The 19223-nt window shown below is 46.2% G+C and overlaps 1 protein-coding gene across 3 annotated transcripts in view; it reads right to left on the bottom strand.

The window, feature by feature from the left end:
- Window positions 1-2365, bottom strand: part of NCOA7 (nuclear receptor coactivator 7) — a 433065-nt gene extending 430700 nt beyond the window's left edge. For all 3 annotated transcript variants that reach the window (XM_063917277.1, XM_063917278.1, XM_063917281.1), the window contains exon 1: window positions 2118-2365. The gene's annotated coding sequence lies outside the window, so the exon portion shown is untranslated. The remainder of the gene's footprint in view (window positions 1-2117) is intronic.
- Window positions 2366-19223: the final 16858 nt, after the last annotated feature.

Below are 19223 nucleotides of genomic sequence, written 5' to 3'. Positions count from 1 at the left end.
TCATTTACAGTTTCTTATATAGTGCAGCAAATTCCGTTGCGCTACACAACTGGACACAATTAGAAGACAAAACAGGGAGGAGGGCCCTGCTCACAAGCTTACCATCTATGGGGAAATAGACATTGATACATAAGGATAGGTGCTATCGATTGCATAGTTGTCCAGTGTGTTCAGACTAGTGTGTATCTAAAAGGTACTTGTTCTGTTTCTAAGATTTTGTAACATAAAACCATAAGTAAAAATGCACATCTAAAGCGTTTGGAATGTATTTTTCACTAGCGTTAAAAAATACATATCAAGTACCAGTGGGTACGTAGCCTAAGGCCTATTACCTACTGCTGTTAGTAGTGTTTGTTTAATACTGGAAAAAGAACATAAATGGGAAAGAGACTATAACCTATTGGAAAGGTCCACATACATAATAGCATTTGTACTGCGGTCAGTGGGCCTGATTCATATCTATACGCAAACCCAATTCAATGTTTGGGGGTCTACGCAGGTGCAAGACCCTTTTTGCGCATGTGCAGAAAGGGTCTTGTGATGTCGCTTGCAGCCCTCTGTCAGCTGCAGCATGATCCCAAGTGCTGTGGCACTTGGGAGGCGGAGTGGGTGCAGCACCTGGCACCGTTCTTGAAAATGGGGGCTTTGAAGTAATAACGGGTCCAGCATGGTCTGCATCAGAGGCTGGAGCCTGTAACCATCATGAACATCGTGATCCAAGGCTGCGTCCAGAAGTGTAATGTCTAAAGGGCCCTACACACTGAGCGATCCGCCGCCGAGCTGCCCGACGGCGGATACGGCCGACTGGCGATCCGGCGGCGGGGATGCAGTGACGGAGGGAGTGAAGTTTCTTCACTCCCGCCATCACCCGGCTCCATAGAAGTGCAGGCAAATATGGACGAGATCGTCCATATTGGCCTGCATGCACAGGCGACGGGGCACCAGCGATGAACGAGCGCAGGGCCGCGCATTGTTCATCGCTGGTGCCTCCACACTGAAAGATATGAATGTTATCTCGTTCATTGATGAAAGAGATCGTTCATATCTTTGAGTATTATTGCCCAGTGTGTAGGGCCTATTACTCTAAGCACCCCATCCCCCAAGTGTATGCCCTCAACCACCATGGGGCACACTCAATTAACCACAAGGCTCTATAAGGACCTTGCACGTTAATACTTCACAGGATATTACGGCAGGAAAATCTTATTTCTACTAGCAATAAACAAGCCAGGCTTTCCAACCTACAATGTGCGCAGAAACCTCGCAGCTAAGAGAATCAGTCCTAATATTTCAAAGGTCATTGAATTTGACAGGCGGTACCACCGACATTTGACACAATGCCAGCGTGTAAACAGCCAGAGGCTCATGTATTTTCACCCACCAGTGCTTTTTATGCTGAAATGTGATGCACTGCAACCCTCAGTATTACATCACTGTTGTTAGCCAGAGATGATTACATGTTTTGTCTCTGTTCTAAAACGTCCACAGTACATGCATTACTGTGGTAAGCACAGCTTGGGTACCATCTGGCAATCTGCTGTCAACAAAAGAAGGAGCAACCAATTGTTTAAATGCTGTTATTACAGTATATCCTGCCTGTTGTGGTGATGGGCATGTCTGGCAGGGCGGCGTCCTGTTTTAAAAGAGAAAAGAGAAAGTGTACTAAGAACTTTCCCAGTGCGGCATATGCTCAGCTGTCCCATGCTTTCCTGGGGTCTTTCTACAACAAATGTTAACTATAACTCCTATGGCGTTCAACCAGCACCTGAGTAGCTAAGTGACAAAGGAGTCGTAGCTCAGTGATACATGGAGCTGAAGATTGCTGCTCGCCCCATGCTGCTGCTAGCCTCTACAGCTGTACACACACAGGGCTCAGCCCACCTGTCACTCTCCTCCTTCTCCTCCCACCCCTCTCTCTCTGCTGATGGGAATAACACTGTGGCAGCAGCAGCACAGCAGGAGGAAGCAAGGCGTGGTTATATACACTATAACAGCTTCTACATTCATGAGGAAACATATATGACAAACAGACAAGCTCTGCTAATAGAACACATGGACATAAATGTGACGATATATATGTGTGACTAGAAAGATAATGATATTTCCAAAGCACCCACCTGAAAGCCTCCTTTCTCCCACCGTGCCAGGCTGTGGCTGAGTCTGGCAGCTGCAGATGTTGTCAGAGGATGCCTCAGTCTTTGTGCATAAGATATGCCATTAGCAAATGGCAGCAGCAGGAATGGAGCAGATTGTGTGGCTGCAGCATTCTAATGTGTCCCACAATTTACATGGAATTCGCAAGCAAACAGCCAGTACCAGATCACCAATACAACCCAGCATCTGGCAGCCTGCATAAATCCCACCTCCCGCTCCCCTCTGCTCTTCCTTCCTTCTTTCCTCCTCCCCCTCCTCTTCTCTAGTGCAAAGCAGAGTGCAGAACAGACACGACCGTCTGCAGCAGCTCACACCCTACGGGTACTGCTTTCCTCCACCCCCAGGAATTACATACAGCGAGTGAACGCTCTGTCCTAGGTGGCATGGCCATGGAGCGGATGCCAGGGCTCTGTGTCTGTGGCCAGTGCATGGAGAATACATCAGAAAGAAAGAATCGGAGCAGTATATAGTAGTTATGGGAGGGAGGTAACTTTTTTTAAACCATCTTCTTCCAGGGATTAGGTGAAAGCCGAAACGCCGTATTTAGGCAGATGTAGTAAGCCTGGAGAAGTGATAAAGCAGTGATAAGTGCAAGGTGACAACGCACCAGCCAATCAGCTCCAATATGTAAATTGACAGGAGGTGGTTGGCTGGTGCGTTATCACCTTGCACTTATCACTGCTTTATCACTTCTCCAGGCTTAAGATATCTGCCTGCTCCCTGCAGCGACCTGTGCCACTGTGGAGCTCTCTGTATAGCGGGGTACACAGTAGAGAGATGTTTGCTGAGCGATCTATCACAGACCGCTCAGCACACATCTCTCCCCTCGATCCGCGCGATGCATGCTGAGCGAGGGGGACAACGAAGGGGGGCCGCTCACTTCACACAGGCTCAATCTAGCATCGGCGATAGTGATGCGCGGGGCCACGCATAGCTATCTCTGGGGGGCATACACACGAGAGATCCGTGCTCTAAGCAATCTAGTCAGATTGCTTAGATTTTAAGCAGGGATCTCTCCGTGTGTACCCCCTTAAGTGTCCATGTGTATGACTCACACTCACAGTAAATGGTCCATGGAGATATACAGTCCCCTCCTGCCAGGGACGGATCTAGACTTTTCTTTAGGGGGGGGCGGTTTACTGTTTAATCTTGACTCCTCCCTCTACAGTCCCAACTCCTCCCATCTGCAATCCTAACTCCTCCTCTCTCAATTCTGACTGAACTTTTTGAGTGAGACTGAGATAGAGCTTTGTGATTTTTCTATGTACATGTGACTGTGCTATGGGGTAATTGTATTTATTAGCCCTAGTACCCACACACCAGCAAGTGAGGGGCAAATGCTCTATAACCCTTGCTCTCCTGGCTCCTCTGTGCTGCTGTGGTATAAGATGCAGCACATCATTCTGCCTCAGGCTCTCTTCTGCTCAAAAGTGGGCGTGGCTATGACTGTGTTAGGGCACCCCCCCCCTAGATCCGGCCCTGCCTCCTGCCCCGCACTTCTGCAGTCAGGCATATAGAATGGGAGCAGCATGGGCAAAACGGTCTGGACCATGGAACGCTGCACCAGACCTGCTCCCTACAATGACTCTTGCTATTATGGAGCTCTCTGTGCTTGTCCCGATGTATGCGGAGGCAGATTTAGACCTCAGGGGGCTCTAAGTAAGACCAATTTGCCCCCCCCCCCCCCCCCCCTTCCTCAAACAATCCATACCACCATAATGGATTAAGTATTAAGATTATTTTTTAATGAATTAATTCTATTTTTTTACCTTTTGCACATTGGTGCAATTTAAAGCCCAATTCGGTGTTACGCACGTGCATACCTCCCAACTGTGAGACAGTCCCGCTGTTTCATGTACAGGCCGCAGTGTCTGCAGTTGGGAGGCCACCTTTCACTCGCAAAGTCACTGCTCACAGCGGTGAATAGATGCTACAGCCTGGGAGCATGGCCAGCAGCTCACAGTGGGCATGCCACCACAGCAACAAAAATGTAAGGTGTGCTCACGATAGCCGTATGCCTGCTAAGCCATGCCCTTTTTGCCAAGCCATGCTCCCCTTTTCGGTATTACAGTATTTATTATAGCTTAAAAGGTACTTTGTGAGGAAGGCTGTGGTGCTGGACCTTGCAGAGCTGGGCTATCTCACTAGAACATGCATCATTACACTATGCCCAGGTTGACATCACCTCTCAAGACTTCTTGTCTATCTTATCCTTTATTTTGGCCCCTGGTACCACCTCTGTCCTTCTCTCCCAGTCTCCTACATCTCATCTTCTCTCCTCCTCTGTCTCCCATCCTCCCCTCTACTTCACTTACCCTCTTCTCCTGTTACCCCATTGTCATTCACTTCTGCACCATCACAAGCACTCTACCCCACCACTCAACCCTACTCTCTCCCTGTCACCTCTCCTCCACCAGTATCATACTGCACTCCCTCCATGCCCCACTCCTACAGTCCCCCTTTCTAGCCCAGGACCCAGCACCATCACTGCACCATCTATATCCCTTCATTCCAAATTAATCATATCTAAACACTATAGCAACTCTGATAATCTCATTCACATCTCCCCCACAAACTCCTACCCCCTATCCTATGCCCTCTGGAATGACAGATCTGTTTGTAACAAACTGGTCCCCACTCATGACCTTTTTATTTCCAACTCCACCTTCTCCAGCTGCTCTCTCTGCTGGGGGTCTCACATTCTCACATACCCCCCAGGGGTCGCCATGGCGGTGGTGTTGGGGTCCTTTTACCCTCTAGCTACACCTACCAACTCATACCTCCAGATCCATCCCATACAGTCTCTACATTTGAGGTCCATGCTATATGCCTCTACCAACTTGTCAATCATCAAGTTGCTGTCATTTACCATCCCCTTGGCATTTCCTCCAAATTCCTTGACATTTCCTCCAAATTCCTTTGCTTCCTGGCTTCCTCTCTTCTGACATTCCCTCCATTATCCTAGGTGATTTCAACATCCCTATCGATAATCCCACAAAATCATCTGCCTCTAAACTCATTAACCTCATTTCTTCATTTGGTCTCTCTCAGTTGACCTCCTCACCCTCCCATGTGAACGTGAGCTCACTGGATCTGGTTTTCAATCACCGTTGTGATATTTCTCTAGCATCCATAAGGGATATTGGGGAAATCTAATACGATAGGGGTATAGACGGGGTCCAAAGGAGCCAGCGCACTTTAAATTTCTTCAACCGGGTGTGCTGGCTCCTCCCCTCTATGCCCCCTCACAGAGGCAGTTTAGAAAAAAGTGCCCTCAGGAGAGGATGCACATCTCTAAGCTCCAGAGAGTTTCTTCAATTTCTTTGTTTTCTGTTATTTTCGGTATGCTGTCTGGGCATCAGCATACCTGCACCGTGGGAGTTAGGGGGGGACGGTCACCGGCCTTACGAGGTGCAGAGCCGCTTCCCCGCTGCAGTACCACAGTCCTAAGGGGTTGTTGTTCAGCGGGGGCACTGCGCCTTGGCTGTTACAGCCGCAGCATGCTGCACACCCCTAACGCTGCCTGAAGGTGACATCGGTGGTGAGTACAAACCGTGGGCACCGCTAGGGGGGTCCCCTGGTTCAAAGTGCGGCTGACCACGCACTTGTTGTGAGGTTTTGAGCTAAAACAGAGACTTTTCCAGTATAATAATATTAAGTATCTCCGGCGCCATTGGAGAGGACGGAGCTACCTCAGAGCGGGACCTAAGGAGTTTTGGCGCCTTCCTCTGCTTACTGCAGCCACAGACAGCACACAGCACTTCCTGATCCTCAGCCACGCTGGATATCTGGTACAGGGTGTAGCAAAGGGGGAGAGATGCTTGTGTGCACTATATAAATCCTATTTAGGATAGAATTTGTTAGTGTTTACAGTGTTATAGTGAGCTGATAGCCTCACTGGGGCTGTGCAGCTCAGGGTGTGCTGGTGTCCTCTCTCTCTCTCTGTGTCTCCTCTCACATACAGTAGGGCAGGCTTGCAATATAACTGTGTGTATGTTATTGTGCTTACTGTGAAACATGGGTAAACACAAACTGTGCAGTGTATGTCACACCAGATTCTCTCCATTATCTATTGATTCTGTTTCATGTGAACAATGCAGTCAATCTTCACAAATCAATGAAGAGGCTGGGGGAGAGGGTCCAGAGCCCCACTTGATAGGGTCTCTTAAAACTATGATGTCAGATATGTCATCCCAGCTCACTGCTAATGTGCAGAAGACTCAGCTACTACAACAAGCTGTTGCAGATTTAGCTGCTATGACAGATGCACAGCCCCCCCCCCCTCTCATGCAGATCCACAGAAGCGTGGGTTACCTGCTCTACTCTCTGATACAGATGAGGATATACAGGAGGATGGGGATGACCTGGACCCCGTTAGTGGGGATCCTGATTCTGCTCAGGGTTTTGAACCCCTAATTCTGGCTATACGGGATGTGTTAAAGCTCCCTCTAGAGGACGCTGCATCACAGCAGTCGTTTTTCTTTGTACAAAACAATCCTAATGTCACTTTCCCTGACTCTACAGAGTTAGATGGCCTATTCAAACAAGTCTGGAAAAATCCAGACCAAAAATTCCAAGTATCCAAAAAGTTATTGCGCACTTTCCCATTTGCTCCTGAAGGTAGAAAATTTTGGGAGGAACCCCTGGGGTGGACGTATCAGTCTCTCGCCTGTCTAAGAAGGCGGTGCTGCCTGCCCCGGGCTCCTTTACCATGAATGGATTCTGGGGATAGGAAGATAGAAACTACCCTAAAGTCTATATCACAAAGACCGGTCATTGCGGGTTACTGGATGACCCATGCCATTCTTTCCTGGGCCACTCAAATTCCGGGGGGCCTCTCGGGAGATATGCCCTTAGTTACTGTGGTGACCCTCCTAAAACACATTCAGGACACTACACGTGTCCTCTGTGATTCACTCAAGGAGATGGGGAACATTAATGCTCGGACTTCTGCCATGACAGTGTCAGTGAGCAGGGCCTGGTGGTTGCGTCAGTGGATTGCGGATGCAGAATCCAAATGTAGTGTGGAATCCCTCCCTTTTTCTGGGGAATGGCTTTTGGGGTTTAATTGGATACCTGGATTTCCAAAGTTATGGCTGGGAAATCCACGTTTCTCCCCTCTGGGGCCCCGCCGGCGAGACGCTCCTTTCCGGGGCCATCTGTCCAGTCCGTTCGGTCTCACAGATTTTGATCTAAGTCCAGAGGTGCCTCCAATGTGACTAGAGGCAGCAGAGGTAAGTCCAGAAAACCTGCAAGCACCAGTTCCCAGGAACAGTCCAACGGTTCTGCTTCCTCTAAGGCCTCAGCATGACGGTGCCCACCCACCCTGAGGGGATCTCGAGGTGGGAGCTCGACTGCGTCACTTCAGCCACGTCTGGGAGACTTCCTGCTAGGATACCTGGGTCAGAGATCTCGTTTCTCAGGGCTACTAGCTGGAGTTCGACAGTACTTCCCCCCAATGATTTTTCAAATCAAGCTTACCAGCTTTGGAGGATATGCAAGTTACGTTGCAACTGGCAATCCGAAAATTGGTCCAGTCCCATGTCATTGTTCCAGTACCACTACCGCAACACGGCAAGGGGTTTTTACTCAAACCTGTTTGTGGTGCCGAAACCGGATGGTTCGGTCAGACCCATTTTGAATCTAAAATCCTTGAATCCTTACTTGAAGGTGTTCAAGTTTAAGATGGAATCCCTGCGAGCAGGGATTGCAGGCCTGGAAGAACAGGAATTTATGGTCTCCTTAGATATCAAGGACGCCTATCTCCATATTCCAATTTGGCCGCCTCATCAGGCGTACCTGCGGTTTGCCCTACTGGACAATCACTTCCATTTCCAGGCATGCGGCACAGGCGATCGCAAGGAGATTGACAGGAAGAGGGCGTTTGTGGGTGGCAACTGACCGTTTTCACAGAGTTTCTGGAAAAACGCAGGCGTGTCCATGCGTTAGCAGGGAGGGTTCCTGACGTCAATTCCGGTCCCGGACAGGCTGAAGTGATCGCAGCGGCTGAGTAAGTCCTGGGCTGCACAGAGACTGCACAATATCTGTTTGTCAGCTCTGCTACACATGCGTTTGCACACTTGCACAGCTAAAGTAAACTTCCAATCCCCCTGCTTCGTGGGACTTAGGGGAGAGAAGTCAGACCTACTTCTGTGAGTTTCAAGGCTCTGCTTCTTTGGCTACAGGACACCATTAGGTCCTGAGGGTTTGATCACTAGGTACGCCTAGGGGCTCATTCCCAGAGCCGGCCGTCACCCCCCTTGCAGAGCCAGAAGTCAGAAGACAGGTGAGTAGAAGAAGACAAGAAGACTCCAGTGCTGGCTTATGAGGTACCGCACAGCGATCACACGCTGCGCGCCATACTCCCACACACAGCAGCACTACATGGTGCAGGGCCCGGGGGGGGGGCCTGGGCAGCATATAATCCTCAAAAATAAGACTGGCAAGAGGCGACATAGGTGCCTAGGCACTGTCCTAACCCCCGCCAGTATAAAGATTTAGTTGAAAAAAGCGGGACTGAAGCGCGCCATTGAGGGGGCGGGGCTTAATCCTCTCTGCTCACACAGCTCAGCGCCATTTTCTATGCAGACACGCTGGTCCTTCCTCACACTTCTGAATAATTATCAGGGTACAAAACGGGGGGGGGGGGAGCTCAGAAATATTGGTGTTATATATATATATATATATATATATATATATATATATTTAATATAAAAGCGCTGCAGGTCTGGGGCATTCCTTAGTGTTTCAGAACCGGTGACTAGGCGCTGGGTTGTGGGCTGGCAATCTTCCTCTGTGTCTTCCTGACAGACTTTACTGTGAGTCTGTCCCCTATATGCCCGGTGTGTCGGTGGGTTTTGGTACACGTGAGTCGGCATGTCTGAGGCTGAGTGCTCCTCCCACAAACGGCTGTGGGAGTGACCCTGTCGGCACCGCCGGCTCCTGATGGTGCTTGGTACATGTGTGTCGACACGTCGGTGGCTGAATGTTTTTCCCAAGAGAAAACGATATTAGGGACACAGACGTGTGTGGGTGGCCATGTAGGCACCACCAATATCTGACTGGGTAAAAATTTGCATATCAGAAAGGGTATATATATGTGTATGTATATATATATATATATATATATATATAGCAATACATACATGGTCCCTGGCACTCCGGTCTTACGTATGTCTTGCTCCGGTGCCCTCCCCGCAGATCAGCATCTGTAAATATCTCCTTTCTAATGGGCGGCACTCAGAGACTTATACCAAACGGATTAAGTGAAAAAAAGACCCCACCGGGCCGTTTTATTGGTAACGTTTCGGGGTATAATCCCCTTCCTTAGACTACGTTACCAATAAAACGGCCCGGTGGGGTCTTTTTTTCACTTAATCCGTTTGGTATAAGTCTCTGAGTGCCGCCCATTAGAAAGGATATATATATATATATATATATATATATATATATATATATATATATATAGTCAGGTTGCATAAATCTGTGTCCCAAACACAGATGTAAAAATATCTATGGAGGATGTCATGTTCATAGCTATATTTCCATCAGACCCCTCGGGGTCGCAAAAATGTTATTTTGCCCAGTTACTACTCCCTGATATCGACACGGATACTGTTTCCTATGTCGACTATAATGTTTCCTGATTAGATCCGCAAAAAAAAGAGCATTCAGTACATGAGTAGTGCACATTAAAGACGTCACTGAGGACGCTGGCTGTTCCTGACAGAGGGGTCTATGTGTGGATATGTATATGTGTATATATATATATATATATATATATATATGTATATATAATTGTGTATGTGTATATATATATATAAAGTTATAATGAAAGCTGAGGTATCGTTCCTCCTTCTCATGTGCTGAGAGCTCTGTGTGAGAAAGTCTGGGTCAGCCCTGACAAGATGGTTTCAAATCCTCATGAGGATTCTGATTGTTTATTTCTTTTCCCGCCGCGGACAGAATAAAGTGGGAGTCGCCCCCTGTTCTGCACGGGGCCCTGTCACAAATCCAGCGGATCGTATTGATAAAGCTAAATATTTATCGTATATAATACCCTTTATGAGGTCTAAGAACACTGTACGCTATTTACGTATGAAGTACCGTAAGGGTACGCTAGTTGCGTAACAATCGCTTTGCCGTGATCGAGACGCTCAAGCGTCACGTTCACTCACGGCCAAGAGATCACAGGCAGGCACGTTATTGGCTGCCGACTACCGTAATGATTCGCTATAGCGATGCGACCGCTCGAGACCACGAAGAGATCACCAGCGACGCATACGCTCACAATGTAAAACCTTTATATCTAAACCATAAACAGTGTATTATGCAGTAAACCCTTTGTGTAGTGATATGGTGTAAATGCAACACAGTATAACCTTACTAGCTTAAAAGCAGTTTGAGCGTCACCGACGCTCTGAGAATACTTAACTCTATAAGAAATACACAGATACCTAGGCTTAGGGTCCAACGCCTAATATATATATATTTTGAATGATATACTTGCAAAAGAATTAATACAAATACAAATCATACACTACAATATAACATAGACTAACTAACCAGGTAACTATACAGTAAATACAATACAATTAAGTTTAAGAGAAAATGAGAGAAAGAGAAGAGAGAGAAAGATATGGCCCATAATAACAAGAGAGAAACAGTATGATTACGGAGAAAAACTTACGCACAAAGGAAACGATCGCATGCGCCTCTGGACATCCAGCTCCCGATTTTCAGCAATGATAACCGTTGAAGAGTGAGAGCTGGATGTGATCGGCCTTTCTATTTATGCCCCACACACAATGCAATTCAATGGTCCCTACAATCTCATTGTTCATTGGACACAGGAATTCGGCTTCGCATTATAACAAAAGGTCATAGGTTGATTCATACAGGTGGGCTGTGACTATTTCCAACAGCTCAGGTGGGAGGGAAACTGGGTTTCCCACCGCATGGGTAATAAAGTGCAAATAAAGTAAATGTTCAGAAACTTCTTATGTCCATAACTATTCGCACGAGCGATTGATCTGCTTCAAACCAACACCGGAATATTTCTAATTAAATATTCTTCCGATGGATACTAAACACCATTGTATTACTCCTGTCTGACCCTTCGTATCAAACAAAGAGGGATTTCTCTGTTCATGAACATTCTATATTAACCAAACTTTCAGAATCTATCAAAGGGACCATGATCTACAAAATACATTATTACTGAAAATATGTAACGATTGAGTCGCACGCTACGATCACATAAACTCTACCGTAAATACGCATACCGTGCGCCTGCGGGTGCCCGCGACTGTGAGTATGCGCACGCACGGGAGAGAGCGCACGCATGCGCAGCGCGGACCAGAATGAGGTGCAAATATGGCAGTGTGTATAGAGATATTTTTCTGACTTTGACAGTCCACCCTTTGGCAGTCAATAATAACTGCCACCTTCTAAAAACATTTCAAAAGAGAAAAATATATGTCAGGGGTTAATACATTTACATGGTTGGGTAGGGGAGGAGAGGAGAAGGTAGGAAAAGGGTAAGACCTAGTGAGATAGCAGAAGCATGTGTGTATGAATCCGTGCTTGGGGGTCATGTATCATCGTGCCGTACGTGTTTTAAATCAAGCTTCGAGGTATTGCGAAGTATACATTTGAATTCCTTCTTATCCCGTGGTACGGGTCTGTGGATGGGCTGTCAAACTTTACCGAGCTCTTTTCGGATTTTGAACAAAATGGGGAGCACATTTTAGTTGATGATACATGAATGGGGGAATATGTGATTGCTGATATCTGTGCCTGTATTCCCTATACTATGTGTGTCATTACCTGAGGGTTGTAGAAATGAAGAAAAGACATAATTACGGTAAATGCAGTGGTATTCTATGTCAGGTAAATGTACATTCGTCGATTGAGGTCTTGTTTGGTGTCTGTTGAATGCAGTCTTCTTTGTGCTTTTGCCCATAAGGTGCGAGCAAAAGCTGTCAATGTCCATAGATTTACAAAAGTGTTGGGCTAGCGTAATTTTAAAATTTCTAGGGAAACTGGGGATCCATGGCATAGTTCATCAAAAATCTGTGTATCAGGTTGTCAAGACTTCTTCTTTAATCCCTCTGTTGTCTGTATATCGGCTCATCAAATTCCTCGTCCAAGTGGGTCTTTTTACCTTGGAGGAAACGGAAAAACAGGTGAAAGAAACGGACCGTAGAAATCGCATTTTCATCACATCATTGTTTCTACATTTGGGTCATAAATCAAGTCCATTGGAATTACAGTTTCCTCACTCCTTAAACTCATTACCCTTGTACGATGTTTGCACTTCATTAAAGCCTGACCGCATCTAAATATCAATCCAATCGATATGACAACACCTAAGATACATAGGAGAAACTTCCCAACATCCATTATGACTCCTTGAGCCCATTCTCCTAAACCAGAAAACCAATTTCGCGGGTTCAACCATGACACCCAACCAGTCAGCTCATTACCTACAGCAGCAAGAGTGAGATTGTGTCTCCTGCGAAATTCCCACTTCAATTGGAGAATATCGTCCATCTTTTGGTCTATGACCTCGACTGGATCCTCGGTGCTATTCGTAATATATGTGCAACATTTCACGCCGTATTGTGTTGCCAGTGTGACACAATATCCGCCTGTCACTGCTGTGAGGTAATTGAGAACCATTCTATGCTGTACCAGTTCTGTTTTGTAAGCTTGAAGTTCCCTTCCAGTATACCTAAATGTGTCATCATACATTTCAGTGATATTATCTAACAAATTTGCGAGCGCCGATATGTATTTATAATTCAGCACTCCTCTAGCGGTGCGGGTGAAATCTAACGCGATTAAGAATTGAATCCCGGTGGATTCACTTATCAGATCAGAGGCCGGATGCTCTGTCTTCTCTATCAGGTGCCTTTTAACAACGTGCTCGTAATGGGTGTGAGTATAAGGAGCTTGGGCACCACGGTGTATGTCTTTCATTTTGTCATGTGATACAGTCATTACTTCAGGCAGTACTTTTCCAATATAACACAATCCTTCAGAGTTTGGGGCAAGCCACTTGTACGCCTTTCTCCCGCATATGAAATATGCATCATCGGGGAGAACATATGGGACGGAGTAGGACATAACCATATTACACACCTTCCATGTGAAATCTCCTAACCCTAATTCTTCCATCTGCTTAGTACACGTATCAGGTTGTACGATATGTGCACAGTATCCTGGTGATACCTCTCCAACTCTAGTAATCCTATTTCCTAAGGCACAGGTTCTCAAACTCGGTCCTCAGGACCCCACACGGTGCATGTTTTGCAGGTCTCCTCACAGAAATCTAAGTGAAATAATTAACTCCTCCTGTGAACCTTTTAAATTGTGTCAGTGAGTAATTAAAACACCTGTGCACCTGCTGGGTTACCTGCAAAACATGCACTGTGTGGGGTCCTGAGGACCGAGTTTGAGAACCTGTGTCCTAAGGTATACCTATACCGGAAAGATTTTCCTCTACTGGCTATGTGGCGTACAAGCTCTGTATCTGTAGGCATTCTATCTGCTCTATGCGAAAAGGTCATGGTTTGGTTACTCCATGACACTTCCCAATTTCCCGGCTTTCGGGGATTGGAGATGTTGAAACATAATAGGGACCTATCCACATGGTATTGGTGGAGCTTCAAACTAGGAGGACTGGAGATATTAAACCTTCTGTCCACCGGTCTCCCACCACTTAACTCAAGTACCTCCCCTATCGTTAAAGGAAATGGTACTAGCCCTGATTTGCTATGACCTTGAGGTACTTGAGAGCATACCCAACAATCTGTTTTATTTAACACACTACCCACTAAGGAGTGATAGTCACTCAATGGATGCCGGTCCATATGGATATTAAAACTGGATTGGCATTTCTTAATGCACCCATCCTCAATGACATTGTTACAGAGCCGACAGATACAGTTTTCTTCAGCTAACAATCCTTCACAATTCCTTCTATGGTCAATGTTATCGGATCGTTTTCTGATACTCGCCTTTACTTGTTGGTTAAGTTGTTCTTGGAAAACTACGCCTCCATCTTTATCATCAGAACCCATTCCAGAACCTCTCTCGACCTCCATGGTACTCTCGCCGGAACAGACTGCTCTGGTCAACATCATGGTCAACAGGAAAATCCGGATCACAGTCTCTTGGGGCAAGTCCATCTTGTAGGAGGAAACGGAGAAGAATGAGAAGGGGAGAAAAAAAATAATTTGAGGGAGAGGGGATGGGAAGTTGGAGAAAAACAATAAAAGGGAACAGGGGATCGACAACTGCTTTTGGTCTTGTGATTTTCAATGCTCAGGTGCCGCCTCAATCTTCCTGGAACAGACACTCCAGTGATACAACCTCTACCGTCTGTTCCTTATCACGGGACCTCTCTGGATCAGCAACCTTTTTACAGTGGGACGAATGAACCCAAGTCTCTCTCTCAGCAACCTTCAATGCTGTAGTGCTAGTCAATAAGACCTGGTATGGTCCTTCCCATCTGTCAATAAGGCAACCTGAGCGTAGAAAATTCCGTATCATTACATAATCCCCAGGTTCAATGTCATGACAATTACTATCTGGTAAATCAGGAATCACTAACTTCAGATTATCATTTTGATTCCTTAACTGTTTACTCATGTTAATCAAGTATTTTACAGTCACTTCATTGTTACATTTCAAATCATCCTGAGGGTTAATCATAACATGCGGTTGTCGACCAAACAAGATTTCAAAGGGAGACAGATTAAGAGGGGACCTGGGAGTGGTTCTGATGCTGTACAGTACAATGGGTAAAGCTTCTGGCCATGTCAATCCTGTCTCTGCCATCACTTTACTCAGTTTATTTTTAATAGTGCTGTTCACTCTTTCCACTTTCGCACTCGCCTGTGGACGGTATGGAGTGTGCAGCTTGCTATCAATTCCCATCAATTTACACATTCCTTGAAAGACATCACCTGTAAAATGGGTACCCCTATCACTTTCGATAATTCTAGGGATACCATATCTACATACAAATTCCTGCACAATTTTCTTAGCAGTAAACATAGCGGTATTTGTGGCCGCCGGAAATGCTTCGACCCAATTTGAGAAAACATCTATACAAACAAGTACATATTTCAAATTTCGACAACGGGGTAATTGAATGAAGTCAATCTGTATTACCTGGAAAGGGCCGCCGGCAGGTGGGATATGGGATGGTTCTGTAGGTATTGCCTTTCCAATATTCTTTCTCAAACAGGTAAGGCATGACATGGCTCTTTTACTCGCATGAGAAGAGAATCCTGGGGCGCACCAATATGCTCTTACCAACTTGCACATCCCTTCCTTGCCTAGATGAGTCAGCCCGTGAGCTGCTTCAGCCAAACATGGAAGATATGCTCTGGGGGCCACTGGTTTACCATGTCCATCCGTCCAGAGTCCTGAGGACTCCTGGCCATATCCCTTTGCCTTCCAGACTGCCTTTTCCTGTGTGGAACACAAATTTTGCATTTCACACAACTTCTGTGTGTTGATGGTATTAAATACCATCAGTTGTGTGGTGTCTGTCTGTCTGGGGGTAGCAGCTGCTAATTTAGCAGCTTCGTCTGCTCGGCTGTTACCAAGTGATACTGGGTCTTGGCTATATGTATGTGCTTTACATTTGATAACAGCCACTCTGTCGGGTTCCTGTATCGCTGTTAGAAGCCTTTTTATGTGAGCTGCATGCGCTACCGGTGTACCAGCTGCCGTCATGAAATTTCGGAGGCGCCATAGGGCTCCGAAATCATGGACTACCCCGAATGCGTATCTAGAATCGGTGTAGATATTGGCTGATTTTCCCTTAGCCAATTCACATGCTCTGGTTAGGGCGACCAGTTCAGCGACCTGGGCTGAGTGAGGTGGGCCTAGCGGTTCCGCTTCTATGGTGCCTTGGTCATCTACGACTGCGTATCCAGTACACAAGTCTCCCGAGTCTGACTGTCTATGACAACTACCGTCCGTGTAGAACGTAAGTTCAACATCTTCCAGTGGGTTGTCACTGATGTCAGGCCTTGCGGTAAAATTTTGGGTCAAATATTCCATACAATCATGAGTGTCTTCCTTTGTATTAAATCCTCCTTCCCCAGTACTCTCATCCTCCACCCTTTGGGTCTGTCCAGACACACCTGGGAGATATGTTGCAGGATTTAATGCACTGCATCTCCTTATGGTGATGTTTACGGGGGCCATTAGTGCCAATTCCCATCTTGTAAACCGCGCTGATGAGACGTGCCTGGTTTGGGCAGAATTTAACAAGGCTGACACTGCATGTGGTGTATGAATTGTGAGGTTGTGACCTAGCACGACGTCTTCGCTTTTCGTTACTAGCAATGCTATCGCAGCAACGCTTCGCAAGCATGTGGGGAGGGATCGCGCTACCGTATCTAGCTGAGCGATGTAATATGCTACTGGCCTGCTGGCATCACCGTGCTTTTGGGTTAGTACGCCTGCCGCGCAACCAGCACTTTCTGTTCCGTATAGTTCAAAGGGTTTCCCATAGTCCGGCATACCTAATGCTGGTGCCTGCGTTAGGCACTGTTTAAGTCTCTCAAATGCTGCCTCAGACTCGTCTGTATGCGAAATCCGATCAGGTTTGTTTGAGGAGACCATGTCCTGCAAAGGTAACGCTAAAATGGAAAACCCTGGGATCCAATTACGGCAATACCCACACATTCCTAAAAATGTTCTGATCTGTTGCTGGGTTTGTGGCAGAGTCATGTCTCTAATTGCTTGAATTCTATCAGCGGTCAGGTGTCTCAGTCCTTGTGTTAAACAGTGTCCCAAATATTTTACCTTAGTTTGGCATAATTGCAACTTGTCTTTGGAAACCTTGTGTCCTGTGTCTGAAAGATGAAACAGGAGCTGTTTCGTATCCTTCAGGGATGCCTCCAATGAATCAGAACACAGTAGTAGATCATCCACGTACTGTATTAATACTGATCCACTCACTGGTTGGAAAGACTGTAAACAATCATGCAAAGCCTGAGAAAATATACTTGGGCTATCTATGAATCCTTGTGGTAATCGAGTCCATGTGTATTGGACTCCTCTGTATGTAAATGCAAACAAATATTGACTGTCAGGGTGCAGAGGTACCGAAAAGAAAGCGGAGCAGAGGTCAATAACAGTGAAAAATTTCGCAGTGGGAGGGATTTGCATTAGGATGACAGCTGGATTTGGCACTACGGGGAACTGACTCTCAACTATTTTGTTAATCCCCCTTAGATCCTGCACTAGCCTGTAACCCCTCCCCCCACTCTTTTTCACAGGGAAGATGGGACTATTAGCAGTGCTGGATGTTCTTACCAGAATGCCCTGTTGTAGCAAGCGCTCTATTACTGGGTAAACTCCTAACTCCACCTCTGGCTTCAGAGGGTACTGTGGGATTTTTGGAGCTATCCTACCATCTTTTACTTGTACAACTACCGGAGCTACGTTTGCCATTAATCCAGTGTCCTGTCCATCTTTTGTCCAAAGTGACTCTGGTATCTGAGATGTCATTTCTTCTACTTGGGAGGGAGTCCTATTTGTCATAGTGGTATGTGACATTAATTTTGACGGGGAGTCTAACATGTCTCGTACTTCCTGAGCGTGATTCTCTGGTATGTCCAAGAATACACCTTCAGGAGTACAATAAATGACGCACCCCATTTTACACAGTAAGTCTCTACCCAGGAGATTGGTCGGTGCCGATGCAGCCAGCAAAAAGGAATGCTTGGTATGTAAAGGCCCTATTGTAATCTCTGCTGGTTTGCTAACAGGGTAGTGCTGGACTACTCCCGTTACCCCTATGGCTGGAATTGTCTTACCAGTGGTTCTCATGCCCACTGTCGAATTTATCACTGATTTGGCCGCCCCTGTGTCTACAAGAAAGTTTAATGATTTACCAGCTACATTGATTGCAATTTCTGGTTCACTTCCAAGGCTTGCAATCAATTTTACTGGCTGCAGATTACAGGTATGGCCACACCCCTATTGGGTATGGTGACCTACCTGAATTCCGCTGGCAGCAACTACCTGTGAAGGGGTTAAATGGGAACTCCCAGAGGCCTGCCAATCTCTGTTTGGGGGGTATCTTTTTGTTTCCCCTGCATGTGGCTCATAACTCCGTTTCTGCGGACCCTGCTCCCAATGTCGTGTGTCGTGTCGTTGTCTAGGGGGTTGATAAGATTTTTGTACATTTCTCGATCTACAGTCTCGTGCAAAGTGTCCCTGTTTGTGACAAAAATAACATGTTACCACATTTGACTTACCCACAGGGTTTGGTGATGTTAACACAGGCTGTTTTGTGGTCAGGGCCTGTATACTTACTGCCATTAACTTATCACTTTGTTGTTCCCTGTGTCTGGTGATGTTCCTATCGTGATCAATAGCAGCCTCTCTCAAAGTAGCCACAGACAGACCTCGCCAACATGGTTGTGTGGTCTGTACCCTAGTCTTTAATGATTCTTTTAAACCATCCATCAGTACCAATACTGCTACTTCTCGATGGTTTATGTTTGTTTTAATGTCCTCTATGCCTGTGTATTTTGCCATTTCTGATAATGCTCTGTGAAAATACTCTGCAGCTGTCTCTGACTCCTTCTGTTTAATGGAGAATATCTTGTTCCATCTGACTACCGCTGGGAAATACTCTTTTAACTGTAAGCTTATTCTTTTTACATTATCTTTGTTGTACACATCTGTAAGAGGTACATCCTGATCTAATCCGCAATCAGCTAAAAATTGAGTTGCGTCAACATTGGAGGGTAAACATGCTCTCAGCAATATCTGCCAGTCTTTATTGTTGGGCTCTACAGTGTTACCTAAGTCTCTGATGTATTTTTGACTGGCAACTAAGTCTTTTCTAGGGTCAGGGAATTCAGACACTATGGTCCTTAATTCCATTCGGGAAAATGGGGTGTACATGGCAATGTTCCTAACAGGAGTGACTCCTGAAGTGTCTGTTTTCCCATTTGGAACTACTATTACCTTAACAGGATTAACTCTAACAACCTCATCCTGTGTAGATTCTACAGGCTGTGGTGAAA

This window comes from Pseudophryne corroboree, chromosome 4 (genome assembly GCF_028390025.1).
Source record: "Pseudophryne corroboree isolate aPseCor3 chromosome 4, aPseCor3.hap2, whole genome shotgun sequence".
Taxonomy (NCBI): Eukaryota; Metazoa; Chordata; class Amphibia; order Anura; family Myobatrachidae; genus Pseudophryne; species Pseudophryne corroboree.
The sequence above is the reverse complement of the archived record's forward strand: the minus strand, read 5'-3'. Positions and strand labels throughout refer to the sequence as shown.